Raw genomic sequence first — 11,590 nt, 5'->3', positions numbered from 1 at the left:
ATCTATGCAAATGATTATGACATTGCCATGTCCACATAGTTCAAGAAATAGAACTACTAGTCATCTTGCATTCTAATCGTCTAACGTTTTCTATGCGTCCAATTTTATAGAAAACTCCGACTATGGACCATTTTCAACCTTTGACATTTAAGTTCACTTGATAGACATTTCTTAGTCACAGGACTGGTCCTGACAGTCTATCTTGAATATATCGTCAAATTGAAGGGACTCATCATTTAATACTAAACCAAGATTAAATGGAATATGAAAATACATTTCATATATGATAAATGTTCAACCCCAATGTTTTATAACCATGGGCCTCAAACCCATCTTTAAAACAGTTCATGGAATTCAAAGCTATGCTTGATTTCCAGTGCTACAACGTGAGTGTTGCTTCTCACTTGTTGCATAGGTTTAGTTATCACGCTTTGCCAATCTTAACATCTTTTTCATCGAATGTTCTTCGAGATATGATGATAAGAACTTTTGAGTATGTTTATTTTGTGATCTAGTCTTTCTTGCTACATTAGTGGTTCTACGCATTTTGCAATGAAGAACCATTAAGTCAACAGACATGTGATCTTCCCAAGTTCAATGAAGAACTCTTTAACATAAACAACCCTGTTTAATTGCTTCTTAGGCAATAAGTACTTTTACTTCAACTGTATAGGTTGCTAGTGATGCTTTGTTTGGATCTACTTATCCAAGCAGTTCACAGATATGTGGAAGACTCTCCAACTATATCTTAGAACATAGAAATTATTATTTTAATTTCCTACGCAACAACTCATGGTCTTCAATCCATGTTGCCATTTCAAAACACGATGCTCTTTAGCTCGTCCTTGTCAATGGTTAACTCCAAAGGGTCTTGCTTGATCCTTTGCCAGTGTTTATGCGTGTAGCATCAATATTTAGCATATCTTTATTTCCTTGAATCAAGAACTATTCCTATGTACCTTTTCAAGTACCATAAGTGTTCTTGATCTCAATCTAGTTGATCTTCACTTAGATCAATAGAGATTGGTATATGTTTGTCATGCCTAAAGTCATACGATACGTTTTTGGCGATCCTCATATTATATTATATACATGATAAATTCTTTTGCAGAATAATTCCCAATTGAATTCTATTCATGTAACTTTAGCTCATTCAGTTACAGTAGATACTGAATCCAACTAAATTCTTTGACATATAATATAGGTGAAGAATCTCATTAGATTCTTTGATGTTTAACTTAGTAAATGCTTATACATAGTTCAAACATTCATTACTTAGATTTATTCATATGGATCGAATATCTCCAATGGAGTCTTTCGTGTTTGATCTAGTAAATGCCATTACTAAACATTATCATAAGATCTTTGTAAATAGATCTTAATACCCAGTATGTACTAAGTTTCGCCTTGGTCCATCATTGATGAATAATTTCAAACCTAAGTTTTTAGCATTTGAATGTTATTTCACAATAGAGAGATATGTGTGTGATACACATAGGACCAATTAAGTTTTATGTACTCCCACTAAACTTCTTATATATCTATAAGAATCATGTATATTTTATGAAACTAAAATGCTTATTAGCTTCACTTAAAATACACTTCCAATTCCCAATTGCTTGCTTAAATCTGTACTTAGATTCTATAAGCTAGCTTTCTTTTTCGAGCATTTATTTGGATCCAGAAATCCTATGACATACCATGTACATAGTTTCTTCCAACATTTGACTGAGGAAGATGTTTTGTCATCCAATTTCCATATGTACCAATATGCAATCATTGCTTGAATTATAGACTTGAGCATTACGATTATGCATGAGGTTTCAACACAATCCACACCGTGAATTTGCTTGTAACCTTTTAGCAATTAATCTAGCTTTGTGTTGTGAACACAATTTCATGTTTGATGGTTTTTATCCTTAAAACAAACTTGCAACCAATAGGTGTGAAACTATTCTTGCAAATCAACAAATTTTCAATTATGTCATCAAAACATTGAGTATGTTTTATGGCCTTTAACCATTTAAAACATTTGAGTCTATATATGGCCTCTAACCATTTTAGGGAATCTGGGTTTCGTCATAGCTTTCTTACAAGTCACAAACTCATTAATCTACATGATAATAGTTTGACTGCAAGTAGTTCTGTTTCTTCACTATCTAATAGAATAATCTCATAGTTTCATTGACCAGAACTCTATGTTTCTTTACTATCTAATAGAAGAATCTCATAGTTCCAGTGACTTAAACTCTATGCCTACTTGGGTATAGAACATCAAATAATAGAATATCAACAGGCACTTTGAGAGTCCTTTGAATATCCTATTCTCTTTGAAGCACTTGTAAAGTCTTCTAAGAGATGTCTATTCTTTAAAGCCACTTCTAAAGTCCTTAAAGAATAAGTTCGGTTTTTCTGAAGCACTTCGAAAAGCCTCCGGAATGTCCGTTTATGTTTGTTGTTCGCCTCGAAGATTTTCGAGGTCTATTTTCTCCCACTTGTCATTTTGGAAACGAATCTCCAAAAGGATATTATTTCGAGCAAACAAACATTATGTTCTCAAAAATTCGTGGTAGAAACAATACCCTTGTGTCTCATTTGAATAAATCACAATGAAACATATATCTATACTTGGGCCTTAGTTTGTCGAATGACAAACACTAAGCTCCCACTGAGTTTTGCAACTCTCTAGATATATTTTATGAAAAGTTATTCTGAAATTACTTTTCAATAGCTATGACGAATTTGGTTTAGTTTGGTGGTAGTTGAGCATTTTGTTTTAGAAATTATAGGAAAGTTCTTTATGATTCATCATTGATCGAATCAAGTACCAATTGACTTCGATCATTCCAACTTAGATATGTCATATCTTATGGAGCTAGATTGTGAAATTACAACACACAATCATTGATGATCATATTTGGTCTCAAGTAATCATCAACATGATCTAACCTAGATCTTTATGATTTCTTGCCAAGTGGATTTTATACTTCTGAATCTTTGAACTAGCCAAACAGATTCAACTTATATCACATTTGAGTAAATAAACCTATATTCACTCAAATTCATGTGAAATAATAAAGTCATAAAATCTTTCTTTAGCTTTGAACTCTATTGTCTAGGCGTTCTAACAATAGTTCATATCTTTTGTTACTTTCAACAAGTAAGACTAGTTGTCTTAAAATAATCTAGAAATCAATCAACTTTCAAAAGTCCATCAAAATAGAGCTTTTGAATGTTAACTTGTTGATATGGTCTAAGCAACAATGCCAAAGATTAGTGAAACTCAAATCAAGGGGTTGATTTGAACCTAGTAAAGTTCTTTAAAGAGTTGTTTGTTTTAATCAAGCACATTGACTCAACCTGTAATTGACCATTTCATTCAAATAAACAAACAAACATTGTTTTTGTTTTTCTTGAATGTGAGTCTTTCTGTGTTTGAAAACAGAAATTTAGGTATGCTGATTGTGGAACAAAATAGCCATTAAGTTCCAGCCTTTGAAAGGACTTTAAAACAAACTAGATGACCCTACAACTAATATAGCATTGCCATGCTTCATTTCCTACTTGTAGGCCATTAGTGTACACTAGCTTCCATTGTTTGAGTTTTTACCGAAGTAAGAACCTCAAGCGGTATATGATACCAAGGAAGTTTGATTGCTAGGTCACTTCTCTTTAAACATTAACTTTTAGGTAGAAACGGAATTGTAAATTCCTTTCATTTGTTCCTTTGTTTTCCTATTTCTTGTACCCTTTCTTATAGTCTTAAGAATTGAATTCTCTAGTGTTGACTTTTATACTTTGTTTAGACATGTCCAATGTCACCAACAAGGTTCTTTACCATTTTAATTTATGTTGAATATTTTGTTTCAACTAGATGATCTTACTAGAAGCTTCTAAATTTCTCTAAGCATCGATCTACTCAATTGTCTAGGGACTAGACTCATTCGAGAATTAAATGGACAAAGATATTAGGTTGTTAACCATTGGTAAAGCTGAGCGTTTAAACTCAATGCTTTATGATCTCAAAACTACATTGTATTTTGAATTCACAAGCACCAATCTGTTTGCCATTCGATTTTGATATTCGAAAACAACCATAAAAGTCACTAAAAGAAACGTACATTTAAATTGCTCATTTTCTCTCATTTCTGTGAATCGTTCTTGGATTCATTACCAATCGAGGAAATTTACTGTTACCTTTCTAAAAGGATTTACCGCAGTGCAAGATATTTAATTATAAACAATAATTAAAACATTCATTGAAGCATGCAAAGTCTAAACATTTATCATGAATAATAACTTGAAAATGAAAGCAATCATGCAATTTAAACAAGTCATTAGCATTTTATTCGAATTATGTGTTCCGGCAGGTGTGAATAAAATGATTCTAAGATCCTAAAATTATTGAAGAACTATGCACAGTTTGTCGACTTAATCCTAAAACATCTTAGGTAAGCAAAAGCCTTTTGCTAATAGTCTAGAAAATTATTCTTGGTTGTTAGGTACGTCTAAGAACTTATTAGGTAAACCTATCGATTTTGCCACGACATAAAAGGACTCCTTACTTATATCGTTGAGTTTCACCAAAACTAACATGTACTCACAATTATTTGTGTACCTTGCCCCTTTAGGACCAATAAGTAACACCTCGCTGAGCGAAAACTATTACTAGATTGATGTAAAGGATATCCAACACTACTACAAAAAAGGGAAAAGAGACCCTTCCAAAATTGTTTAAGAGATCTCCTTTCAAGGGGTCTCTATCTCACAAGTCTCTTTGATAAAGAGACCCCCTCATGAAGAGGGGGTCTGTTTGTTAAAAGTTAGAGACCTCCCACGTAAGAAAGAGGGTCTCTTATGTAAACGTTGGTGAAAATATTTTAGAAGGGAAAGAGAGCTCTTATTAGAGATATGAGATATGTTTGTTAAATGTTCAGACCCCATAACTGAGATAGGAGATCTCTTTGAATATTTTTATTTTTGTTTATTAAAGTAGTTAAGACCTCATATATAAGATAGGGGGTCTCTTTGTTATTTTTATTATTATTATTTTTTTCAAATTAAGATCTCATATCTTAGATATGGGGTCTCTTTGAATTTTTTATTATTATAACTAGAGAGCCTTTATTACACCTGACGGGTCTCTTTGAAACCTTTTTTTGAAAAAAAAAATCGATAATAGCAAAATACATGTCAGCTGCGCCGATTCAGAATTAATATACATATATTACACCTGCTAGCAGGCATCAAACGCACAAAACCACACCTACTATAATACATAATTTGTAATAATTAGAGAACAATTCCATAATCCATATATTAACAAAAAAAAATACATTTCCCACAAGTAATGCTCAAAACGCAAGCTTTACATAAATTGTAATTTGCATAAACGTCAAAGCTTTACATCGCAATTTCCAAAAAACGTAAAACAAAAATCAATTCAAAAATATAATCATTCACGCCAATTTACCAACAATTGGAACCGAAACTCATGGAGTTATTTTCATACCATCAACTTGGTTTTCTTCATCTGCTTCTTGCTTGAGCAAATACTCGACCCACATATCTCTAACCTCATCCACATTTCCCAATGAATAAGTTTCTTCAGAAAACTGTAATGAGTAGCATAATTAGTAGTTAAACAAAGGATAATTTAAAAAAACCGACTAATTTACCGATTTACGATAAGAAATATATAAACAGCTGAATGAAACTGTGAATACCAACCATCAATATATTACGGGAAATTTATTTCGTTGCCTAAACTAAAGGACATCAGCATTAAGACACCAAAGAAAACTCCAAAAAAAACAGCAGGTAGCCATCCAACAACACCAACCAACTGAAATTCTAACAGGACTGCAATCCCACTTATCCACAACAAAAAGAAACACCACCAGAGTATTGCAGCAGCAAACCCACATCATAGTATATACGAAATATATAGAATGCTTGTGATCGACAAAGAAATTATAAACAAGTTAATTTAAGGCCGGGATAACCACGAGCAATGCTTGTGATCCATGAATCTGTAAGTTAGACAAACATAGAGGAATTGAAAGAATCCAAAGTCAATAAATCATCAGAATATGAGTTCTGACAAAAAGTTGAAGGTATATTACTCACTTAACCACTGGGTAACTGCCTGTGACTTTTGACTTGTGTATATTGAGATGGATTAATAACTGAAACTTGATCCATAGTTGACTCCTTCATGGACACTTTGATAAACCTACAGGCTACAGCCTGTTTGTACATTTCAGAAAATGCTTGTTATTTCTCATCCAACCTTTTTCTTTGAAAAAATTTCACTGTATTCTTAAAACTTTTCAAATATTCAGATCTACCTAATAATTCTCAGATAACTAAAGTGAGACTAAATACAGTACAATTAGCCAACCAGGTAAGGAAATTAAAGCAATTTCACACAACAAGAAAAATCAACAAGATAATTCATTGGAGGGATAGACATTTTTCAAATAAAATGCAAATTGATAAGGTAATTAATACTCGAATACTTGGAGAAAAGGCTAAACCCATATCATATCAGAAAGGCAAAGACATACGCCACATAACTCCATAAGCAAGCCCAATCCTACGCCAATAACACCTTAACGAAACTTTTGATACAAGGTCAAGGAAGCTCCATCTTTATAACAATGCTTAAGTCCACCAGAAGATATGCTTTAAAAATCATGAATTCGTCATATTAGGTAGATTATCAAAGAGTTATACAGAATACAAACATTAGTTCCTATAGCTTGTTTCACGAAAGCTACAAAAAGAACAGTCAAATGTTATAGCCGTGTTGACTGATTCTCAAATATAAAAGCAGCGTTCCAGTGTAACCAGAAATGAATCATACATTCAGGTTCAGACGAAAGCTATGAAAAAATTCACATAAGGGGATTCAGGTGAAATGAATTAAGCATGAAACCCTTTCTTCTAACCCTCTTCCAAAAAATATGAGGGGGTTCCTGATTATTTACTTGGAGTCACTCAGGTAATTAAGCACTAAGTGATTATTTTTGAATAATCCATTGATTGATTGATATGGAGAAGATGTCCCACCTGCATATCTGGTGTCTGTGAAGTGAGGTTGGAGTTGGATAATCGAAGTATTATGCTATCTTTGTACGATTCTTCTTACTCTCCTTCTAGGGTGTCTAGCTCGGCAACAACATCATATTCCTGAATGAGGAAGTGAAAATCAAACTATGAGGCATAACCTTTTCAAATACATCATACAGTATAATAACATACACTTATGTAATATATAGTTTAGATGTTCCCTTACAGGGAAATAAACATCTAGAATATGATTTCAAACTTCATATACCTACTTAGTGATAATGTAGGCCCTGTCAAGAGTGTTCAAAATCTCATCCAATCCAAGTCTAAAAGGTTTAGTTGGAGCAACATTTGAAAACTTCCTGTAATTCAAACAAAGACATAACTTCCATCATAATTTCACATCACTAAAATATACTAGCACTGCATATATCAGAAATAAACAAGAAAACCCTTAAAAATATAGCTGAGCATTACACCAAAAATATCAGAACGAACATAAAGGAGAATTATGGGTCTTATTTGAGGAATCTCTTTGCCAACTTTTGTAGTAGTGGGGCCAGAACAGTACATAAAATGTGGACAAGGAAAACTTCTACCCAATCAGTTTTCGATAACATGACTGAGACAAAAAACTAGGAAAGGAAACAATGTCTTACTTAAGTTATAAAGTTATCAGCTGTACTTTTAGCAAGCAGAGAAGTCATTCGACTACGATAAGCAACGGGTGACTTTACCTTGGTTGAATCAATTGGTCCTTTTCAACTTTTGATTACATTGTGTCTTCAACAACTCATAAACAATTCAAGAAAGGAAGGCAATGCAAGCAAAAATCTCTAAGAAGGTTTGTACAAAACTACTGCTAAGTGCTAACACCTCAAGCAAATAGGCCTGAACACTACCACCAGCAAAACCAGTTCCAAACACACAGACAAACACCCAACAAAAAAATTCAACAACATTCAAAATATGTTGGGATAAACATAAGGTAGTAAGCTTATTTTACCTAGCTATTTTAACCAAAACTTCTGCTTGGTAATTTACAAGATCTCATTCAGGAACTGCTGCACCCAGGGAAAAAAAGGTTCCAAAGGCACATAAATCAGGAGCTGCAAACAGAGGAGTGCCTCTACCTTTACTAACCTCTTTGAATTCGTTACCTGCAGCTTTGTAGCTTCATCGTTTCCCTGTTCAGCCACACCACTACAAAATATGGGGGAAAAAACCTGTTAAAAAAGACAATTTTGATTCAAGTCATTAAATATGCAAATGATTCAAGTCATGGACTATGCAAATGCCCATTAACAGTGGCAGATTTCAGAAGATAGAAGACTCAAAAAAGTAAATGTTGGTTATACACCAGGATACTTTTAATAGGTCCTGAACTATTAAATGCGCAAGATGGAGCACTTTCGTTACGTTCTCTATGAGTGGTGGATATCAACAAAATAAGGGAATTACCATGGGCACCTACTGCTAAAAAATTGCAGAAAATAGATACAAAACTTCCCCACCTTCTATAATTATATTCACAATACCTTCCGGGCAGTTAACCAACAACAAGATTAGTCGACGTATAAATGGAGGTCTGGAGTTTGAAACCAAGCAATCAGCAACATAAACCAACAATAATTATCCGAATAACCAAGAATCGCGTCTAATTGAACCAAATTAGCAAAATTGCACCTTTTCTGTTGTTTATTCCATTAAAGTTTAAGTGGACAATTTCATAAATCAAGCAGTTTCAATTTCAATTGAATACACATTAAACCTAAATCTATCACTGACAAATATAACATCAAATACCTGCAATTGTCACAATTTTACTATAGATGCTGAAAAAGAACAAATTGTTGCCCTAATTGAAAAACCTACACCTTAGGCAAGTATCACCATCCAATTTTAACGATTGAACCTTTAATTACGATAGAACTTCAAAACAAATAGCAAACATTGCAGAGAAAAGGGAAATACCAGTGAAATCCGCTCTCGATCATTTGCTTCTTTTGATAGCAGATCTGCTCCAAAGATCTTCTTCGTCGTCGCCTTCTTTAGGTTTTCACTAAGACTCCTTTTTTTTGTGAAGAGTGAACATTGTCGAAGGTTGTAGAGGAGAGAGAAATTAAAGTTTAACTTTTGTTTGCTCGCTGTAGAGGAAGACAGGAAGAGAGATAAAAAAAAAGGAGGGGTGTGGAGAAGAGACCCGTGTTTTTGGATATCAGGCTTCTTCATTTTCATCAATTGGGGCCCACGGGAGATAACAGACCCGTGTTTTGTGAAATTGGCTCTTTTCTTTTTCATTTAACAGGGCCACGCGTTATAAGAGATCCGCTTTTTGTTATACGGGGTCTCTTCCACTAAAGAGACCTGCTTTTTACCTAATGGGTCTTATTTAATAGATCTCTTTGCCAATTTTTGTAGTAGTGCAAGCAAGTGTATATTTTGGCATGGCACCTTATAACTCAATTTTTAAGTTTGGAACTTAAGGCTCTTACTATGTTGGTTAGATTTTAAGTGAAATAAAATCCTTAATCATGCAACATAATCAAGCTTTTGATCTCATGCATTTTAAGACATATTTAAAAGCAATAAATAACTTAAAACATGCATAAGATAAATGTGATCTAGTATGGCCCGACTTCATCTTGAAGCTTTAACTTCAAAGTCCATCTTGAAAATCTCCGTGGGAGGCACCATTTTCTTCAAATAGAATAAGCTATAATTAAAACTAATTACAACTATTTGATGGTACGCATACCATTTTTGAATTGAAAAACAACTTGGTATTTTAGACCAATTACATTCAAATTAATGGTACGCAGACCATATTTTCTATCCTATTTGGGTCATACTAGTCACTTCATAACCTGCAAAACAGTACATATATACCAATCACCCATTCATTATCATGAATGGCCCACATAGCTGGTTAGTAAAACACATTATGCATCACATAAACATTTGCAGCAATTAATCAAGGGCACCAATAATCTACAAATTATTCAGTCCTTATTAATTCTAATCAAGTTGTTTTAACCTTAAGGATTTGTAGACCTAATCAAGAGTTTATGACTAAAAAGGGCTCCCACTTAAACCAATAAATTCATATGCTTTACTAATTTTAAACATAAAAATGTATTTCTAGTCTAACCGGAAACATACAAATTTAATTAAAATTTAAAGCTCATATAAATTTATAATTGAATCCACAAAGTTTAATTTAATTTCAGTCGTATTTAAATTAATTCATGATTTTAATTTTAGTAAAATAATTAGAATAAATAAAATTTATTATAATTACAACATTCAAAATTAAAATCCAAGAAAATAATTTAAATTATTAATTTTAAAATTAATTAAAATTACGTAAACTGAAAATTTCAAATTAAAATTTCAAAACGATCTAATCGCAACGCAACAATCCCACGCATCGCACGCCCATGGGCCACACGCACACAACCATCGCTGGCCATGTGCGCGCAGCCCATGCGCTGTGTCGCATTGCTGCTGCTCAACATCGCAAGGCATCACGCATGGTGCTCGCTGCGCGCGCCAGCGCTCGACGCACGAGCATGCTGCCGTAGCCCATCGCTGGGCGCAGCACTCGTCGCACGTCGCAACACGCACTCGCACGCCATCGCTGGGCGCAGCGCTCGTCGCACGCGCAACAAGCACTCGCACGCCATCGCTGGGCGCAGCGCTCGTCGCACGCACAGTAGGGCTTGCATGCCATCGCTCGATCCATGCAAGCCATCGCTCGCTGCGCGCGCTCGCCAGCGCTCGATCCATGCGAGCCATTGCTCGCTGCGCGCCTGCCTTTCCCGCACGCGAGCTTGCGCTCATCGCACGAGGCAGCAGTATGCGAGCTGGCGCTCGCTGCGCGCGAGGCATCGACGCTGTGCGTAGCGCTCGTGGCACGCGAGCTTGCGCTCGCAGCGCGCGAGGCTCCGCATGCTTGCGCGAGGCAGTGCGCGCTGTGGCGCAGCACGCTTGCTACCCACACGCGACTGCTGTGCCTTGCTTTCGCCCTCGCCCATTCGCCCATTGCACACAGCCCACGACACAAGGCAGGGCTGCTGCCTTGTGCTCGTGGACCATGGCCTTGCTCATTGCTTTCGTACCGCATGGGCGACGAGCTCCCTTGCTCGTCGTCACATGCCCGCACTATACAACACCCCTTAAGGGTAACACGTAGCGTCCATTGCTTTGTGCGTGCAAGTTATATGAGCGAATCCCATAAAAATTTAAAATTTATATTCAAAATTAATGACAAATTCATAAATAATATTAATTTCATAATTTTAGGGCGAAAAATCGAAAATTTATTATTCAATTGATTTTCGATTAACATGGATTCAAGTCTAGGTCATAAAAATTTAAAATTTAACATAAATTTACAATTTTTATGGTGGTTTTTAATCATAGGTATCTAATTAAATTATAACTAATTATGAAAATCAAATTAATTCTAAATTATTCCAATTTTCAACAAATTAATCATAATTACAAATTAGAT

At 34.8% G+C, this 11,590-nt stretch overlaps 1 long non-coding RNA gene across 1 annotated transcript; it reads right to left on the bottom strand.

The window, feature by feature from the left end:
- Positions 1-7,349: 7,349 nt before the first annotated feature.
- LOC110796622 (uncharacterized) lies at positions 7,350-9,486 on the bottom strand. Its single transcript, XR_002535635.2, has 3 exons — positions 9,049-9,486; positions 8,081-8,277; positions 7,350-7,436 (listed from the first exon to the last, which is right to left on the bottom strand). It is a non-coding gene; the product is annotated as an uncharacterized lncRNA (long non-coding RNA).
- Positions 9,487-11,590: the final 2,104 nt, after the last annotated feature.

Source organism: Spinacia oleracea, chromosome 2, assembly GCF_020520425.1.
Source record: "Spinacia oleracea cultivar Varoflay chromosome 2, BTI_SOV_V1, whole genome shotgun sequence".
Lineage (NCBI taxonomy): Eukaryota > Viridiplantae > Streptophyta > Magnoliopsida > Caryophyllales > Amaranthaceae > Spinacia > Spinacia oleracea.
Note: the sequence above shows the minus strand (reverse complement) of the source record. Positions and strands in the feature narration are given on the sequence as shown.